Source organism: Sander lucioperca, chromosome 13 (genome assembly GCF_008315115.2).
Source record: "Sander lucioperca isolate FBNREF2018 chromosome 13, SLUC_FBN_1.2, whole genome shotgun sequence".
NCBI lineage: Eukaryota > Metazoa > Chordata > Actinopteri > Perciformes > Percidae > Sander > Sander lucioperca.
Genome location: NC_050185.1, coordinates 1,401,138 through 1,421,056, shown reverse-complemented (window position 1 = coordinate 1,421,056; position 19,919 = coordinate 1,401,138). Strand labels below are relative to the sequence as shown.

Here is a 19,919-nt window from a genome sequence, read left to right as displayed (position 1 = left end):
GGACAATTGCGCCCAGTGGCCTGCGCTCCGCTCCGCTCCACCCCTCATCCCCAACACTCTCCAAAAGCAGGCATTTGCCAAGATCTTAATCACAATGGCCTCGGGCAATCAATACCAAAGTGGCCCTTAGGTGTTAGACATCCCCGAGAGAAGGTGACCATTACTTTCTAATAAAGAGATTGATGCCAGCAAAGTCATCCTCATCACCCTTTAGCAATAGCTTCCTGACTGCCAGGCATGTTGAGGTCACTTTTGCAGCGACACGTCCTCAGCCATCCACCCCACCCCACCCCACCCACATTCCATTCAGCGACACCTTGCCACGGAGGCCGCAGCATTTTCACAAGCATCTCATTTTGTCCTTCGCTTCCATATGAGAGCTGCGTATGGGAGGGAAATGGATTCGAGGCTATATATCATACAGCAACACATCCATGTAAACAAGTAGATGTGGTCACCCAGGGCAACGTTAAAAAAATCTCGCTGCAGGCGATGGACTCACTAATTCACAGATGTCAAAGCAATATGAGGCATACATGCACGATATGAAGAAAGACTTTATCTTCAGATGTCTTAATAATCTCAGCTCAGTTATTATTAATGGCAATAGTGTGGGCTTGATGTTTTTTCAAGGGGGGGAGACACACACACGCACATGCACACACACATGCACGCACACGCACGCACGCACGCACGCACGCACGCACGCACGCACACACACACACACACACACACACACACACACACACACACACACACACACATACACACAGATGAACAGCTGTTTTAAAAAGAGCTGCACCCCCCCCATTTTATTTCCCTTGAGTAAAAGCACTTTAATAAACAGATTTTTTTGCTGCTCTGTAGTGTTTTTTCAGTAAAGCTTTATAAAAGTGTCAGCTTAAGGCGGAAAGGTGCACACATCTAATTATTATGTGGTTATATTCTTTTTGTTGAAAAAAATCAAGCCTCTATGCGCTCTCCTACGGGAATGGAAAAAGGAGCTTACTGTGACTAATAATACATTAACTTAAGAAATATGCAAAGCCTTGTGGCAACCCAAACTTTTGACTTTTTTTAGGCAGAGGGTTTTCATATATATTCAAGTAGGAAATGCTATTGAAACGTGTGAATTACTGTAGGAGCTGTGACACAAAACTATTGCACGCTTTTGGTTATAGCAATATCATAAGGCTCTGCATACAGAGACAGAAGAGCAGCACTAATCAATGACATGATTCATTATGGTCTGCGGATACCCTGTTATTAGCTTTTTTCACAATGTGGATTGCACTTCAAAGGATAATTGCGGTTTATTATAAACTGGGTCTATTGAGGTAGTCTTTGGTATTTTGGTACTGACTGTCTGACTGCTCGTGCTTCTTGACCTATTGGACTTCTTTTTAATAAAATAGAATAGAATACACTTTATTGTCCCCGACGAAAAATTTGTCTTACGCATAGTGCTACAATCTGTTCACAACACAAACATGTAACAGAAAAAAACATTCTAAAATCAACATAAAATCAACATAAGATCAACAAAACATCTTAGGACATAAATGAAGGACACATGTGACTGTACCGACAATACGATACCTTAAATAGTAACTGTAATAACTAAAGTGCAAAAAGTGCCGGTGTATTTATTGGACGTTTCCTCTGTTGTGCTAAGATTTACTGTTGTTTAGTCTGTTTGTTTTACATCTCGGCACACGGAATCTTCTCCCTGATGGTAGAAGTTCATATTCAGGAAAGAGAGTTGTAATGCTGTTGCTATATTGGATATATATTCATAACACTGTAAAATTACCCCAGTTGCCAGTGAATATATAAATTCTATCTGCACTAAATGTATGAGAAAAAACACAACAAGAAGTTAAAATCCATATTAGAAATCCAGGATGCAAGGGTTGGAATATAAAAATGTCAACCAAGCATATCCTTATAATTTCTTTCTACGATCGTATGTGATTATACCAAGAGCCTGGGTCTGTCTCAGGTTTCTCCCTAAAAGGAAGTTTGTCTCACCACTGTTGCATTAAATGCTTGCTCTTGGGGGAATTACTGGAATTGTTGGGTCTTTGTAAATTATAAAGTGTGGTCTAGACCTACTCTATCTGTAAAGTGTCTTAAAATAACTTGTCATGATTTGATACTATAAATAAAATTGAATTGAATTGAAATTGAATTATTCACATGTAAAGTTTTGTTAGCTTTTAGGGTTTAAAAATGGTTTAAAACATCCTGAGGCTTTTTATGAATGGCAATTAAAAGATATTATTTTGACTTGTAGCACCCAATAATGAAATAATTCCCTGAAAATGTAATAAAATGTCAACAAGTCCTCCAAAACATACGACAAGATGGGTCGTTTATAATGTACCTCCTCTCTGATTTGACCCACATTCGACCCCTTCATGGCGGTGACAGGAAATATGACCTCACGTTTTTTTCTCGCCACTGTCGCACCAAATGCTTGCTCATGGGAAGATTGTTGGGTCTTTGTAAATTATAGAGTGTGGTCTAGACCTACTGCATCTGTAAAGTGTCTTGAGATAACTCTTGTTATGATTTGATACTATAAATAAAATGGATTTGAATTATCCAAACCAGTGAACGTCGGTCGTGGTTTTAAACATAAAGGTTGCGGTTAGCCCCACATCATCACATACCCTTCACCATACCTAGAGATTGGCATGGTTTTATGTCAGTTAGCCTAATAGCTGGTTTGATTTGCATTGAGAGATGGTTTTATGGAAAGTACCCCATGCCAATCTCTAGGTATGGTGAAGGGTATGTGATGATGTGGGGCTATTTTAATTCCAAAGGCCAAGGGAACTTTATCAGGATGCATAGTATCCTGGATCCATGAAATAACTGGCCTTTAAAAATAAAAATCTGCCTGCCTCTATGGGAATTTAACATAGGGGTGTACTGACTTTAGTTGCCAGCGGTTTAGACATTAATGGCTGTGTGTTGAGTTATTTTGAGGGGACAGCACATTCACACTGTTATACAAGCTGTACACTTAATACTTTACATTGTAGCAAAGTGTAATTTCTTCAGTGTTGTCCCATTAAAAGATATAATGAAATATTTACTAAAATGTGAGGGGTGTACACTTTTGTGAGATACTGTATATATATATATATATATATATATTCTTTTTTTCCTCGTGGTTTGGTTCAGCACTCTGTATTCTCTGTTCTGCTGCAGCTTAAACCTCTGCAAATATATGTCCGGTAGACTAGTGACAACTGGACAAAATACAAACATGTGCAGCCAAACAGCAGTGACAAAATCAACAATCCTCTGTGAAAACTGGATGCAGAAAGAAAAAAGCATTGCCAAGTGAGATACTGGGATCAGGAGCATGGCAGCGCACACACAAGCTCACACAAAACCTGGACACTTCTAGGTTACCTATCAATTCTTCTCTCCTATCTAAAGATGATACAGTCGCTGTGTTACTTGCATCTTGTGCAATGGCAGAGGGGTCATTGAGATTAAATGGCAACCTCAGAACTGCCTCTTAGTTGATGAGACCTGCCAACGCAGTGGGAGAGTGAGGGATTGTACTGAAATAGAAACACAAGTGTGTCACATCCCCTCAGCCTGCCAACAAACACTATGGCTCCGTAGTGGGGAGTCAGGGCAGATGTTCCTCCAGCATATTAGACTTTACAGCAGTGCTGGACATACGTAGGTGCTCAGCAAGATTAAGTGGTTCATTAAAATGGAAGTATTCTGGTTAAAGGAGCTTGATTGGCTGGGGAGGGGTGTGACAACAACAACAGAGGGTGATGCAAGGGTGTGTGAGAGGAGTTTGTTAATTGGCATAGGGCTCGTCGTCTCTCACAGTGAGAACAGAGAGAAGCTCCTGAAATGCAATGTGTATAATGCTATTGCTGTCACTACGCTGTCATTAGAATACTATTGAACTTGTGAAACTCCTGGGGGGTTATGAACAAATGGCTTTTTTTGGCTTAACCAAAACACCTTTTCATGTGTTTCATTCATTTCTGTCAAACCCGTGCAAATTTAAATAAACAATTATGCTATGAAATGTTACAAGGAAAACAGCTTAATTCAGCAGAGACATACGATTGGTTACATGTTCAAATCTGGGGCCCAGTTCCTATATACGTTGAGAAGGTCAAGCTCCCTCCGCAGTGTTAAAAGATGGTCATTTCTCCCGCACCTTTTGCTGTGTCAGCCAGATGTCACCACACAACTCCCCCAGAAATAATTATGTTGCTCAGTCAAGCTTTGAAGGGCACCCGGACACCTTCTAGACAGTCAGGATGCACATATGTTACTGTGTGTTTGTGTTTGTGTTTGTGTGTGTGTGTGTGTGTGTGTGTGTGTGTGTGTGTGTGTGTGTGTGTGGCTTTAGCCGTCCCTACTCTGTAGAATAGACGTTTGGAGAGTTTCCTCAGTCAGGAGAGGGTGAACACTAACGGTTAATTTTTAAACTTTTATCAAATATTTAAAGCAGAGATCTTTAACAGGGGCTGCCGGACCCCTAGGAGGTCCTCAGGGTTACTGCAGGGGGGCCACCAAATTATTAATATTTTTGAGAAAGTTTTTTTCAAAAACTAAAATGTCTTAACCTGAATCCAACATATTATTAGCAAATATAAACCAGCCTATTTGTGAGGAAAAAACCCCTGATAATAGACTTACTGGCCTATAGGTAAGGTAGTCACTAAGGTAGCCATCCACAGATACAGTTCATACTAAGGCCGGTTACACACGTTGCTGCTGCTGCATGGTGCCTGCGTGTCAGCTGCATGGCGGCTGCGTGGATTTTTCTATGTCTTTAAACACCAGAAACGTGTCTGACGCGGCACTGCTGCTGCTAGCCTTGTTTGTACACATGGATGTTTCCCATTAATAAAATGAAATATCATGTTAAACATAAATATATACTGATTTGATTACAGCAAAGACAACGTCGGCAGTATTGACGGCAAAATAGGCTACAGAATATTTCGTTCTGTATTGACAGGTGCAATATTTGAACATTGATTTTTTTATTTAATTACATTTATATCTGCATTTATATCAAAACCTTTCAAACATCAACATGTCATTTATTAATATGTATTTGTGTCAAAATGACATATAAACATCTTTTCCTGTTCTATTTTGCCTGGAAACGCTTCCAACACGTTTGCGTGTCGCGTGAAAAATAGTCGTCCTAGCATGCACGCGTTTTCGGCGCTGCTTGAGGCGCGCCTGAGACGTGCGTGTCACGGAGGCAGTGTGTAAGCTCTAACTTGTTAACGTGGGAGCCGAAATATAAACAGACACACCCCGCAGCTGACACGCTCAAGCGACGCATCCAGTGTGTAACCGGCCTAAGGACCATGACCATGTTTAAACCATGCCAACAATTATTATTTTAATAGTTTAGTATTCTATGCACTAAAACGGTATGTATTAAGGCTTTAGGCTGCCCACACATTATTCATTATGCAACTTAATTTTATACAATATATGTAGTAGGGGGCCCCTGCTCCGCCTCTCTTTCAGTAAAGGGTGCTTTGGCTTAAAAATCGTTGAAGACCCCTGATTTAAAGCATTTCATTTGCCAAGAAAGCAAGGGAATGGTCATAGTCATGATTTCAAAAGGCTATGACCAAAGTCAGTGGGCTTTATCCTCTGAGGACCAAGAATATCGGTCCAAACCTTTCCTGGCAATCCATCCAAAGGTTGTTGAGATATTTCAGTCTAGATGTGGAACCGACGACTGACAGACCAATATTGCTATCCATAACACAATTAATTGCCTGATGTAGGCTTGTTGATTTGTTTTCTGTGCTTGCAATTGTATCATCATCATCTCATTCAATCAGTTTCAACCTCCAGCATGAACTGCCTTTTCTGAAATGCATGCATGGATGGGAATAATTCCCTCTTTAATGCTGTCATTTATATACAGACTGATCATCTAATTCATATTTCTAAACCGTATTGCAAAGTAACCCATGGACATATATTGGTCCGTCACCAGAATGTCCAAAAATATGAGTGTTTTTATTTAAAACAATAACCTTCAAATTAAAACCTGCGATAGTATGTGTGCATATGACTCCCCAGCTTCCTTGACATTTAGATTCTAAAATTGAAAGTGCAGTTTTATTGCTACCAGATGTTATCAATGGAGCCAAAACAAGAGGCCTGGATTGGTGACATTTTCTTTCAAACTAGCCAAAGTTGATTAAATAAGGGCCCATTTCCTGCTGATAGCACTACCGTTAAAAATGTACGAGAAAAGTGCTCCATTTAATTGAATTAGCACCTGGAAAGCTCTCTGTTCAACAAAGGGGTTAAAGCACACTGAATTGTCATTCCTTGAGACTTTTTAGACCATCATCTAGTGGGTTCAGAAAATAAAGAAAATGGTTCATGAAGCTTTATGAGGCATCATTTGGCCATCACTGTCAAATGGCCGAAAACTTTATTAAGTGTCTGAGCTGCACATGAGTTCAGATGGCTCTAAATGGCAAGCGGTAGAATATGGTGTGTCTAAAGGCTGTTTTATGCTTCTGTGTCAATTCCACGCCGTAGCTACGCCGTCGCTTCTACGGCGTTGTGACCCTTTCGGAGTTCTGCGTCAGGGTTGCTTTGCATCGAGGTGCATTTCACCGCCATGATGTGAGTGGGTGTGTGACTTCAAAGTTCAGTTTCGCCTGTGTCTGTGTCACTCATCATGGCAGACCCCATAGACTGTTGTGGTAAAATATTAATCTTATTTGTTTGGCCTTTTCTTGCTTAGATTTTGTAAAAAGTATCGAGAAATAGACACAGTAAAATCCTTTGACCTAGTTAATGTAACCAGAAACTAAGTCTGAGGTTATTTGCGAGGTGTCTGCCAGCCAGTTTATGTTATGTTAGCAAGCAAACTTTAGCACAACTGCCCACAAAGTACTACTTGCTGGCGAAGTGCTAATTTCAAAACGTTACTGTTACACATTTTTGGAGGTGCACGTCGATTTGATGTCATAAAGGTTGTCATTGAACATATGCATTCTGCCTGGCAAAAACTGAAACCTGTTCACTGTAAGTTAGTGAGAAAATACTGCAATTTCTTGAAACCCATGCGCACTTATATAACATATGAATTGGAAATGACTTCCTTATGATGATGGTGATTTGATCTTATTTCATATGTTCCCATGACTTTATTTACTCTAAGATATTTCAACACACTATAATTAATTAGAAATATTAAAATACAGTTAAAAAAATATTTGAACAGGTTTTATACTTTTAATGCTTAATTAGTATGGCCACACAACCTGTCCTTACTAATTGTATATCAAAGCATATGATGACATTTTCTGATATGGTTATTGTGTTACTATAATGTTGTGTTTTACAGTAATAAATACTCAAGCAAAGTGTTACCAAATAAGAATAAGAATAACACAGATGGCAAAAGATCAACAGTCTAACTCATATCATTCTGCTGAAGAGAAAGAACTAAACTGTGCGGTACTGTTCTAATAACTCACCCTAATAACAACCTTAGACACTAAGAGGCTTCATCTTAGGTCACTGATATTAATGTCACTAATAATTATTACCTTGCAGTAGCTTTCTGTGGCTTTAAAAGGCGACTTGGCGGTCTTAAATGATGTGGTAGGAAATGTTCTGCAGCAGCGGCCACAGCTACGCCTCCTCTTTAGCTCTCTCCCTAATCACAGAGACCCTGGACAGTGGAGGGTAGCAATGCTTTAACAAGCTCCAACTGTAACATTTGCAGCTTCCCACTTCCCACACAAAAGACTTGTCATCAAATATATTCTCCCAGACATATTGGAAACCAAACATATCTCATTGCATTATCGCTACCAAAACATAATGTGACAACATTAAGTATTCTGTTTCAGTTGCATGGCATATGCTTAGATATGCACACACACACACACACACACACACACACACACACACACACACACACACACACACACACACACACACACACACACACACACACACACACACATAGAATGGAGGGAGGGTTGGAACGCTTGTTATAAAATTGCCAAGCTGGAGAGAAGACAAAGTCGAAGCAGCCAGTTTGATCAGAATCCACTGTACACATTATTGTGATGTATGCACAGCACCACCTCTTTTTGCTGTTCCTAATAACACAGCCCAGATTTGCAGGGAAATGCCAAATGTTGTTCACTAAGGATGCGTAGGATGATTGATATTGTTATTGTTATTGGTATAGGATTTACATAAAGAATAGGCTAACCCATGATGGAATAGTATACTGACTGCAGCTTGTGATTGGCAGTCAGTACTGTAAAACACAGACATCACCCCAGGAACAAACTGTCTGGGACCTGAAAAAAGACCAGATATATATGTGTGTAGGGCTGATAAACTGGGGGGAACTTTTACTACAGCATGTAATTAAATTCTTCCGGTGCAAAATAAAGATAAGGATTCCATTAGCCCCTTAAAACATTCTGGGATAATGAATGTATGTGGTTGATGGAGCACCTCATGTGGGGCAGGTGGGATTTACTCCCAGGCTTGACTCGGCAGTGCGGCAGGCAGGCACTGCACCCAACCACAGGAGCCGGCGACAACATTTGATGCACCATTGGCACCGGAGGCAAATGAGATTACGGCACGGGGAATGGAATAGACTCTCTCCTTGACAGATTTACAGATCCCCACTGGATAGAATACAGGCCAAAAAGGTTGTAAAACCCATCATCTGTGGGGTGAATTACACACGGCTTGGAACAACTTGTTTGGTTTAGGAAATCCACACACCGGCCTCTTTTGATTTACTTGCACCCCCACACCTCAGCCGCCCACCCACTTCCTTCCTCCTCAGCCTTCCTGATGGGAGTGTGCATGGCTGGCAGTGCTTGGCCTAAGCTGGGGTTCAGCTTCTCATCGTTTGTTAAATCTCTGTCCTTGGCCTTTGATCTGTTGGCCGCTTGCACTAGAGTAATCCCACACTGTATTAATAACTGCCCATCACAAGCGTTGTAAGACCATCCGTGTCTCTGTTGACCGAATAGATACAATCTGAATATGAGCATCTCACACCGCTGGCGTCTCTCTGTCCCTAAGCAATAACACGCGGAGGTCAAATAAAGCTGCACAGTCGATTCCACAATAAAAGTGTCTGCACTCCACTTTGGGAATTCTTAGACAACCTATAAAGACAACAATATTAAATATTTAACTATCCCTCGCCTCATGTTGCCGTCAATCCATCACCTTGATCTGTATGATATAGATACACACCTCCACACTGCTGGACTCTGTGTATTAAAACCATCTGATGTGTCTGTAGAGAAGAAGCTGAACTCCTTGCACCCCCATCCAGGCAACCCAACATTTCCACTCACAATTCTCTCTCAGCAGTGAGCTTCACCCAAAGGATTTCTGCTGCATTCACAGCCCAGTCAGTCAGTGCAGATCATACAGAGTCAAGATGTTGTATATAGTATAGCAGATTTGTGGTTATGGGATGATATAGCCTCACAATGCCAGACCCTCCCTCACATCGCTGCGGAGGAAGGTCTGGCGAGTCCACACAGAATCACAATAGTTTTGGGCGATGCTAAGTGCCTCGGGAAGGAACTTGTTTTGGTGGAACATGTGTACGTTCAAAAGTAGTTTTAGTCGTGCAACAGAAAACTCAGATTGGACAGATAGTCTAGCTAGCTGTCTGGATTTACCCTGCAGAGATCTGAGAAACAGAGTTAGTCCTCAGAAAACCACCAGAGTTTAGAACGCTTACACAAAGGAAGAGGAAAGGTGACGGACATCCGGCCGAAATTGAGGGACGGAATTTCGGCCAGCGGAATTGTCGGCGGCACCAAAACTATCCCAGAAGTAAAACGTAGTCGATATAGACTAGGGATGATATGTCTTTGATGAGCTGAGATACATTCTGTATGCTCATCATCTGATCTATACATAAGAACTGGCTGACTGGAGACGGGGGGGAGGGTGTGACAGATTGTTGTCATCGTCAATGACTGGGATTCATTAGCATTCACAGAATGCATAATTCATATACATATGCTCATTACAATTATATTCCAATGAAATACCCTTCATTCAGGAGATTTCCAACAAAGGGCCACACGCTTTCTGAAATGTTGTCTTGCCTTTTTATGAATCATGGAATCAAATCAGCTCATTAAATACTCCACTGGACAGCTCTGCATGTTCACAACTTCACTGCAAAAGCTAATGTGTGTAAATCAGTATGATAATCTTATATTTAGAGTTAAAATCTAGTCTGGATCTGATCTGACTATGTGTTGGATTATCTAGTGCCATAAAAGACCGATTCCATTTAAAGTGCCCATATTATGAAAAAATCACTTTTTCTGGGATTTGGGGTGTTATGTTGTGTCTCTGGTGCTTCCACACACATACAAACTTTGAAAAAAATCCACCCATGCTGTTTAGAGTGAGATACAGTTTCTGAATGTGTCCTGCCTTCAGTCTCTGGGTGAGCTGTTCAAAATCGGCACGGCTTGTGACGTCACAAGCCGAAACGAGCAGGCTAACCGCAACCATTAGCTCGTAGCGTTAACATGCTAACGCTATGGCTAATGCTAGCATGCTAACGCTAGCATGCTACCTCGTTCTCAATAGCAAAGCACTGCTACAACACACACAAGTTCACCATAATCTACAAAAGAACTACTTACATGTGCTCCCTCATTTAGAAGTCTCCCAGCTAATCCTGCCTTGTAACTGACCAAAGTTGTAGAAACAGCCTTTCTTTTACTGTCTATGGAGCTAGCTAGCTGACATGATCTACATCTGAGCTACTGGGCATGTGCAGTGCAATCAAAGATAGTACAGAAGAAGAAGAAGAAAAGAGGTCTCACTCTGTAGCTAAAACAGAGACCAGCTGAAAAGAGGATCTGCAGCAGTGAGAGAGAGCACTGCAGTACAACAAAAATATGGTGTTTTTTGAAAATTAAACCATGTAAACCTATTCTGGTACAACCTTAAAATACAATTATGAACCTGAAAATGAGCATAATATGGCTGCTTTAAGTAAATGTCACTTGTCCTGTCTTAATTAGAATAAGAACTTGTCTAGTTGTTATTTTTAGCCAGATACAAAATATGATCCTCCAGTATGCTTCAACATTTATCTCAAGCTCTGAACTTTAAAGACAAAAAAAGTCTTGTATAGTGTTTTGGCTTGCATGAAGTTATATTTCCAACTTGTTCTTTAGACGAAATATCTTTTTTTCAAGGTTTAGTCTTGTTAATTCTTTTTTCAATCTGTGCCATTCAGTAATAAAAGTGCTTTGACTCTGAATAAACAAACGACAATTCCCAAATTTAAGGACGTTTCGGAATCCCACACATGCAAAGCACAACCAGCTACAGACAACAAGTGGCAGACAGAGCGTGATGCCATAGGCAGGCTACCAGACACTGTTTTTGAGTCACATCGTTGTTTGTGTTTGGGGGCGTGTTTGGTGGGAAGGTAACCTCTACGCCACACGCAGACGCCACATGCATTCCGTGTCTATTTTTTCGCTAAGAGGAAACTCAACAAAAAGCCATTTGCCAACACAAAATATCAAACAAAAGCCAGATACTATATAGTATTAAGTTGCTGTGAGCTATATCCTACATTCACTACTTCTAACCAGAGGCAGTATATAAAGTAATCTCGGAGATTATTCCTTCACAGTGCTATGCAATGCGAGAAAATCCCAGAGCTGAACTGGGCAGACACAGCAGTTTTCATCAGACTCACCCTGGGTTAATTAAGTATACTGCTAACTAATAACATTACAGTCGCTAAAATACCCCCGCGAATCAAATCCCCTACTTCACCGTTAACTGTCAAGCCACTAAACCTGTATAGAAAGGAACACCTCTGCTGAAATGTTAAATTTGTTACAACACTGTCTCTCTCTCTCTCTCTCTCTCGCTCTCTCTCTCTCTGTGCACAAACACACACAAACACACACACACACAAACACACACACACACACACACACACACACACACACACACACACACACACACAGGTTCTGGTGGTTGATGAACGCAGATATGTGCTGATTAGCTCTCATAATGGGCCAGGTGGGTAGCATACTGCCATGAGGCTTGTCTGATTACTCCACATTGTCATTGTGATATTTTGCGATTACATTCTGAATCTGCAACGTTCTCTGTCAGGTAAATCAGTAAGTTAGTAGTAGGGTATACAGTGGAGTTGCATATGAAGTGGTTTGGGGTCCTTCTGTAAGTAATTTTGGGGTACAATTTGGTTTTGATGAATTCTACAAGCAGCAATACGACAGGCCAAGCAATCTGCCCGTTCCAAACAGGCACATTTTCAACGGGAACTGCACTAGTAAAACAAATTATTGGACAAATACACAGTTTGACTTGATGATGATACCAGATGAAAAGTCAGACGATCACCAAAGTCATTAGGATTCCTCCTCTGAAGAAAAAGATAGAAGATAAACCTTTGTTGATCCCCAGAGGAGGACTTTGGATGTAGAGCAATAGCACAGACACACAGAGAAAGTAAAAGAGTATAAACAATAAAAACTGTATTAAAAAAAAAAAAAAAAAAAAAACTTTACTAAAATAAGATTAGAATGAAAAAAAAACTATAAAATAAAATACGGAGACAAAAATTGCAAGTTAAAGTGCTATGGTTTGTTTAGTTAAGTACGTCTGTACTAAACTGCATGGCAACAGTTATAACAGAAATGTCTGGACAACACATGGTGGACTGGAGGGCTGGCTCAGCGTTAGCATGGCTCAACTTTAGCATGCATCAGCGTTAGCATGCCTCAGCGTTAGCATGGCTCAGTGTTAGAATGGCTCAGTGTTAGCATGGACCAGTGTTAGCATGGCTCAATGTTAGCATGCCTCAGCGTTAGCATGCCTCAGCTTTAGCATGGCTCAGTGTTAGCATGGCTCAGTGTTATTCCACCAAGGTCCCTGTTCAAAACCTACTAGGACCATACAGGTTTTCTACATGAGGTGTTCTCAAAGAACAAGAACCCACATGAGTGTTTGATAAATTAGCGGTTTTGAACGTAAAGGTCGCAAATTTAAACACGTCTTTTCACGTCACAGTTTGATTATGTTTTGGCAGAAAACCTACTTAGTTAAGTTTAGAAAAAGGTTGTGATTCGTGTTAAAGTCACAAGTTACTTCACTTCTGGTTACGCACGTGACGCTGAACGCAACGTTCGTAAAGTTTACAAAAAACTTACCACAGTCTCAGTTTGTCAATGTTTAGGAACCAAAACTGCTTAGTCACGTTTAGAAAAAGATCATGGCTTGGGTTCAAATCAGAAGTTACTTCATAGCTTGAACGTGACATCCGTTAGGTTCAAAAAAACAACCTCTCTAACCCATTTACTTTTAGTTTCAAATGGGACTTGAATGCCGCTCTCCCAGGTAAAGATCCTGTGTTTGTTTGACCCATCCACCACCACCTTACTTCCTACTTTGCTCCCATCATAACTACCACGGCCATTAGGGGGTGCCGCCACTTGAAACCTTCTGGGAGAGTTTCTCGGGGAGGACAGTCTCCTTATTTAAAGAAATCTCATCAAGTGAACTCCACTGGCAGCCAGATTTGCTCATTTTAACCATTGCAATGTGGCTGTTTAAAATGTATTTACTCTAACGGGGCATTGCAGTGTTAAGTTGAACCGAATTACTGTCAGGTTTTGAGTGCATTTCACTCAGCTCAGATACGTTCCACCAACTTGGCTGGCCTGAGTCTTTACGCCAAAGGAAAGCACGGTGCTGAGAGAGATCCAGTAATGGTGAGTTTACTTTCTCTGTGGAGAGTTTGCTCAAGCTGTTAGAGTTCACGCTAGAGCCGCTGCTCCTCTCTTCTGCAGTCTCTTAATAGTCTTCACATCACTGCCTGAAAATAGTGAGGGCAGCCAAGTATACATTTTCATAGTGTCGTCTAATGTGTCTTTTCTGCGTTTGTTTTTCGTTTTTTTCTTACCATTTTTCATCTGCCCTTAGCTTCTTAGAAGATCTTTTCTTCCTGTCTCAGAGAGGATTTTGCTTCTGAGGTCAAAGATTTTCTCTTTATCTTTTCTTAAGAGATAGATGTTGTAGAAGTGGTGCTCAGGTTGCAAGCAATTTTCAATCCTTCAACCAGCTGCCATCGCCACAAATCTTGACAGATTTAACTCCATTTACAGAGCAAGAACAGCGCTGACTTCAGGTTTTATGCTGTTAAGTGATTTGGCAGAATTTCTGCAACATTCAACCACACTTTGTAAAGGCTGAATAGAATCATCCTGTTTGTTTACAGTGATCGTATGGTCAATTTAAAATGCCGTAAGTGGCCACTTTAAACTAATAAACCGCTCTAATGTGTGACAAAATGAAGTAATAATTGGATAGTTTTTATGAACAGATAATGAATGAAAGTTTTGTGATAACATAAAAACAAATCCATAGAGTTAAGACTTCAAGGTTTGTACTTATCAGCAGACATTAACAATAGGTGCAATACACCTCTCAGCTCTTTCAAATTGAAGAGTGATGCCTATGGAGCTAAAATCCAGTAATCGAGTACAAATCACATGTATATAGTGGATAGAAAGCATTCATTCATAGTTCTCGCAGTAACACAATTTCCTGAAGGCAACATGACTGAGGAGAGTCTTCTGCCGTCTTTGTTAGGCTGTCACTCATAATTCCACGCCCCTCTGAGTTGAAGCCACGCCCCCTACGCAAAATCAGGGCCAAAAGTCTGAAACTGAAAAAAACTTATCTGAAACTGAAAAACAGATCTGAAACTGAAAAAAAAGATTTGAAGGCGTAAAAAAAAATAAGTTTTGAATCTGAAAACAAATATGAAAGTGAAAAATGAAAATTAATAATTTATTTAAAATAATTCCAGAATTTAATCTAAATTTTATTCAAACTGAAAGAATAATTGATACACTTATTTTTAGTTTGAATACATGGTTTTATTTTTCAAGTTTTAGACCAAAACTTAAATTTTCAATTTCAAGCTTTAGTTTTTCAACTATATATATTTTTAACAAAACATTTGGCCCTGATAAGTACCATCCTGCATCAACAGAACTGCTACTAATCTTCCAATTTCCTGCCATAACTTCATTGATCCAGGGCTCTCCAGCTGAACATGAACTCAACATTTTACCTCCATTGCTAAATTGATCTGAACCACAGAGCTGTCAGCTGTTGGCAATCACCTTTCTTCTCAAGGCATTCAGGCATTAACAACACAAACACATCCCCCTATGATAATGTTACTGGTTATTGCTTAGCAAAAGCTGTATTAAAGCACAATCTAACCTTTTTCAAAGCGAGAACTTTGAGTAAATTAATCAGATGCTGTGTAATTACAAGGTATGCATCAACAGGGGAAATGAACACTAAGCTCTCAGACAGCAATATATGGAGGTAGGCATCGCACTCTCAGTTAAAATATGGATTCTTGCTGAGAACTATTAAAGCTTATATATTCTTAGCATCATAAGAACTGTATTTCATTGTGGGAGGTAGCCATATGAATGATGCAACAGTCACTGCCCTGATTGAAAAGCAGTCAGACTAATTGAGGCTTTGCTTTGGAATGGGCTGTGTCAGGATGGAGGGTGTCGGTCATGCACACAGGAGTCACGGATCGGAGACCACAGAGAGACTTAGGACCCTATTTAAATGATCTAAGCGCACGGCGTGAAGCGGCTGGCGCAGGTGTGTTTAGGGCGTGTCTAAATCCACTTTTGCTAGTTTAACGGCAGAAAAAAGTGTCTGTGCGCCAGGCGCATGGTTCAAAAGGGTTGTACTTAGTGTCTTCATTAATCTTAGTGTGTTTTGGGCGTAACATGCAATCAACCAATCAGAGATCATCTCCCATTCCCTTTAAAAGCCAGGCGCGTTTGGACCTTGGAGCATTGCTATTATGATGGAGGATTTGCTAAGCAGGAAGGAGAGCTTTTCAGGAGAATAAACTGATCTGCTCGAGCGTGAAGTGAAAGCGTCAGTAACCATAATAACATGTAATATAAAAGTTATAGATATACACAATAATACTATTTCACCTTGTAATATTTTTATTTGTAATCTTTTGCGTGTTTGTGTGCTGCTGTGCGTCCCTGTGTGTGTAACAAACATAATGTGCGCGCGCTGTGCACGAGCCTAGGCGCATTTTACTAATGCTCTGTTAAAATAACAATGAAATGCTGCGTTATTGACTTTAGACCAGGTTTCTGTTGGTCAATGGTGCGATCACTTCCCGCTGCCTCAAGATAGCAATATGCCAAGAATGCACCTGAACACACCTCCCTGTAAGACCAGCATGCCCAGAATGCACCTGAACACACCTCCCTGTAAGACCAGCATGCCCAGAATGCACCTGAACACACCTCCCTGTAAGACCAGCATGCCCAGAATGCACCTGAACACACCTCCCTGTAAGACCAGCATGCCCAGAATGCACCTGAACACACCTCCCTGTAAGACCAACACGCCCATGAGCACAAAGAAGGCGCAGGGACATTTGCTATTTAAACGACGTGGGCGCTGGACGGGAAATTGACAACTGCGTCGGTCTTAAACTAGCAAAGACACTCACTCGGGCTTTGCTCTGCGCTGCGCCGGGTGCAAGATAGGGCCCTTTGTCTTAGAGCTTTGGTCTTAGCTAACAGGAGTGACTACAACAAAGACACAAACAGTTCCACTTAAATATTCCTGACAGTGGTACTCATGTCAGGTTTAGCACACAAAACAGCAGACACGGATCTGTAGCCTGAGAATTATGGTCTGTTGGAAAAGTCATATCAACGGGTCTAACACTTGAGAAAGAAAAGAGACTTTGTCACCATTCATATGCTCCGTTATTAAGTGCAGATTGTGACAATTTCTTTAAAGAAATGTCCCTCTCAGGTGTTGAAGGGAGAGAGTGCTACAAGCAGTGAAGGGGCATCAGTGCTAGAAATAAGGCCAGGCTAATGAGGGTTAGTCAAATATCACTGCAGTCCCCTATAAAAGACCTTGGTATGAAGGTTTGAAGGTGCAATGTTCCCTTGGGATATTTCTGTCAAATACACACATGGAGATGGAAAATGAGGTTGCCATCAGTGGGATGAATTAGGCCATCTTAAACGTGAATTACGAATTGGAGAAGAAGTTGTGGCATTTTGACCTGCAGAGAAAACTCGCTATCTTGTTTCCACTCAGAACCTGAATCACAACACAGTAGCAGCTATTATGCTATTCTACATTGGTGATTCAAACTAGAGCTGCAGTGCTTCACTGTACTGCATCTTACGGCTTTTGAATTTCAAAACTATTCTGCAAACATACTTATTTTTTGAATGTCTGTCTGTTAGTGTCGGTTCCTTGAAGGGAAGTCTTTGTACTTGTATTTCTGCAATGAGTATGTTCTGCATGCAGTAGGTTGTTGCTGAATGCCGCAGAATACATAATTATGAAGTCAACATATGCTATATATTTGTTCAGTATTTGTGGTCTCTGTCTTGTAATGCAGAATGGATCAGGAATAATCCCTGTGCCTCTCTTCATTCTCACCTACCTCCTTTATATTAATTAATTCAGCAAACAAGAACTGACTAGACAAACACAGACGGGACTCTGTTAAATGGCAAATACTGTACAAGGCACTTGCACACATGCACAAAGTGCTGGATGTAAGAGCAAACCAAATCAATCTTCATTAGAAATGCCTTTTTGTGCCGAAAGTGGCATCTCGAGAGACCATCTTTAGATCCCTGCAAAGGAGCGAGGGCAGGTCTCTATGTTTAAAGTTCAAACAAAGCATCTCAGTCCCCACTGACCCCCCCACACACACACACACACACACACACACACACTGGATGCCACTATATCCTGATAAATCACAGAGCTTCCCAATGAGATGCTAACCTTGGGTTTGTAGAAAAGAAGGTACATGCTGATGTGCTGAGTTGTGCCGGTGTGCTTATTGGAAAGCTGGAGTCAGGGCTGGGCATTTTCACTGAGATAGCAAAATGGCTTCAGCTAAATATGAGAGGGATCAAGGCCTTAATGCTCACAGCATAAATGCTGGCACCACATTGCAGAATATATTGTGTCAAAAAGGTATGGCCTATCAACAACAATGCCAATTGGTGTATGTTTCTGAGCAAACAGCGATAGAGCAAAGCAATGTTAAATATTAAAATTTAGGGCTGACCCCAAAATAGATGACTATTTGACGATCTGCTCTATGAGCTTGATTCGACTGCCAATCTCAGAGTTGAGTTGCCGCAGTGGTGGAAAATGTGGTTATGAAACAAGGATCATTCCATTTGGGCTTTATGGGGGTGCTGAATGTCTGATTTAACATAGAATTGCTTGGTGTCTCTCTCTCTCTCTCTTTCTCTCTCTCTCTCTCTCTCTCTCTCTCTCTCTCTCTCTCTCTCTCTCTTGTTGACTGCCCCTATACTTCCCTGTTTCTCTTCTGTCTGTGGATTGCTACAACAGGGTAAAATGGAATGAGGGCTGGAAGTTATGTTTAACACCACAAAAAGCAAGCAAACCAAACTAAGTGACGTGTTCTGTCTGCCTGTCTGTCTATCAGTCTGTCTGTCTGTCTGTGTGTCTGCCTGTCTGTGTGTCTGTCTGTCTGTTTGTCAGTCTGTCTGTCATTGTGTTTCTGCTCTGTTGTAGACCAATTATTACAACGTGTGGTGCCGGGCCCATTTCAGCTCTTTTGCCTGTGTGAATAAAATGGATGCCAATGTTGCAAATGACAAAGTAAAAAAACAAACATAATTTGACGATCAGTCGATGATAGACAAGACAAGACAAGAACAATCAGATTCAACAATGTCAAGTCTTAGTCAGGGACATCTCAGTCTGGATCAACCAGAGTCAATTCCAGGATAAAGCCCGACATGTCAGGCTTTGCCCCTCACATTCCACTCTCTGTGTGTCTCTCAAAATCCCCTTGCTTCAGGGAACAGCAACAACCTGCGAGCTAGCACAATATGGCCGTGCAACAAGACAGGCCTGCTTGGTTCTTTTCGGAGAATGATTGTAAAGATTTACAAAGAATATGTTTAGGGCATTTCCTCCTATAATAACTGGGACGGTTTGGGTCTGATTGGTGGGATTGCTGTGGACAAAGTACACACAGCGATACCCTGGTAAGAGCCAATGATGTTTAACCATGTATCAGCTAATTTATGTATATAGCTGACGTATTGTGTCAACAGTTAACTTCATTTAATATTGTATGTGGTGATTTCTTTTGCGGGGTGCAAATGTTCCATCGCATGACCCTCCTCCACAGTGTTGCGGAGGAGGTTCTGGCTAGTCCACACAGCATTCCGGGATGGGAGTGAAAAATGTGCTATGGTTTATTGGTATTTCTTTAAACCAATCACCTTTATCTTGGGCGGCGCTAAGCTCTGCACGGTGCCGCTGCAAAATAGCCTCAGGAAGGAACTTGTTTCAGTGGAACGTGTGTACGTTCAAAAGTAGTCAAAATTAGTAGTTTTAGTCGTGCAACAGAAAACTCAGATTGGACAGATAGTCTAGCTAGCTGTCTGGATTTACCCTGCAGAGATCTGAGGAGCAGTTAACCATAGTCCTCACAAATCCACCAGAGGTTAGAACGCCAACACAAAGGAATCGGAAGGAAACAGACATTGGTGAAAAGACATGCATCCGGCGGAATTTCCTGCGGCACTGGAGCAATCCCGGAAGTGGAACGTCGAGGATATATACTAATGTTCCACCAAAACAAGTTCCTTCCCGAGACTATTATGCAGAGCCACCGTTGCTGCATCCAGAGCTTAGCTTAGCCCAAGACGATTGTGATTGTGATTTTTCTCCTATTTCAGAATGCATCTGTGGTATAGCCAGACTTTACT

The 19,919-nt window shown here is 41.1% G+C and overlaps 1 protein-coding gene across 1 annotated transcript in view; it reads right to left on the bottom strand.

Moving 5' to 3' along the window:
* ntm (neurotrimin) overlaps positions 1 to 19,919 on the bottom strand; it is a 519,740-nt gene that overhangs the window by 164,795 nt on the left and 335,026 nt on the right. The window lies entirely within an intron of this gene.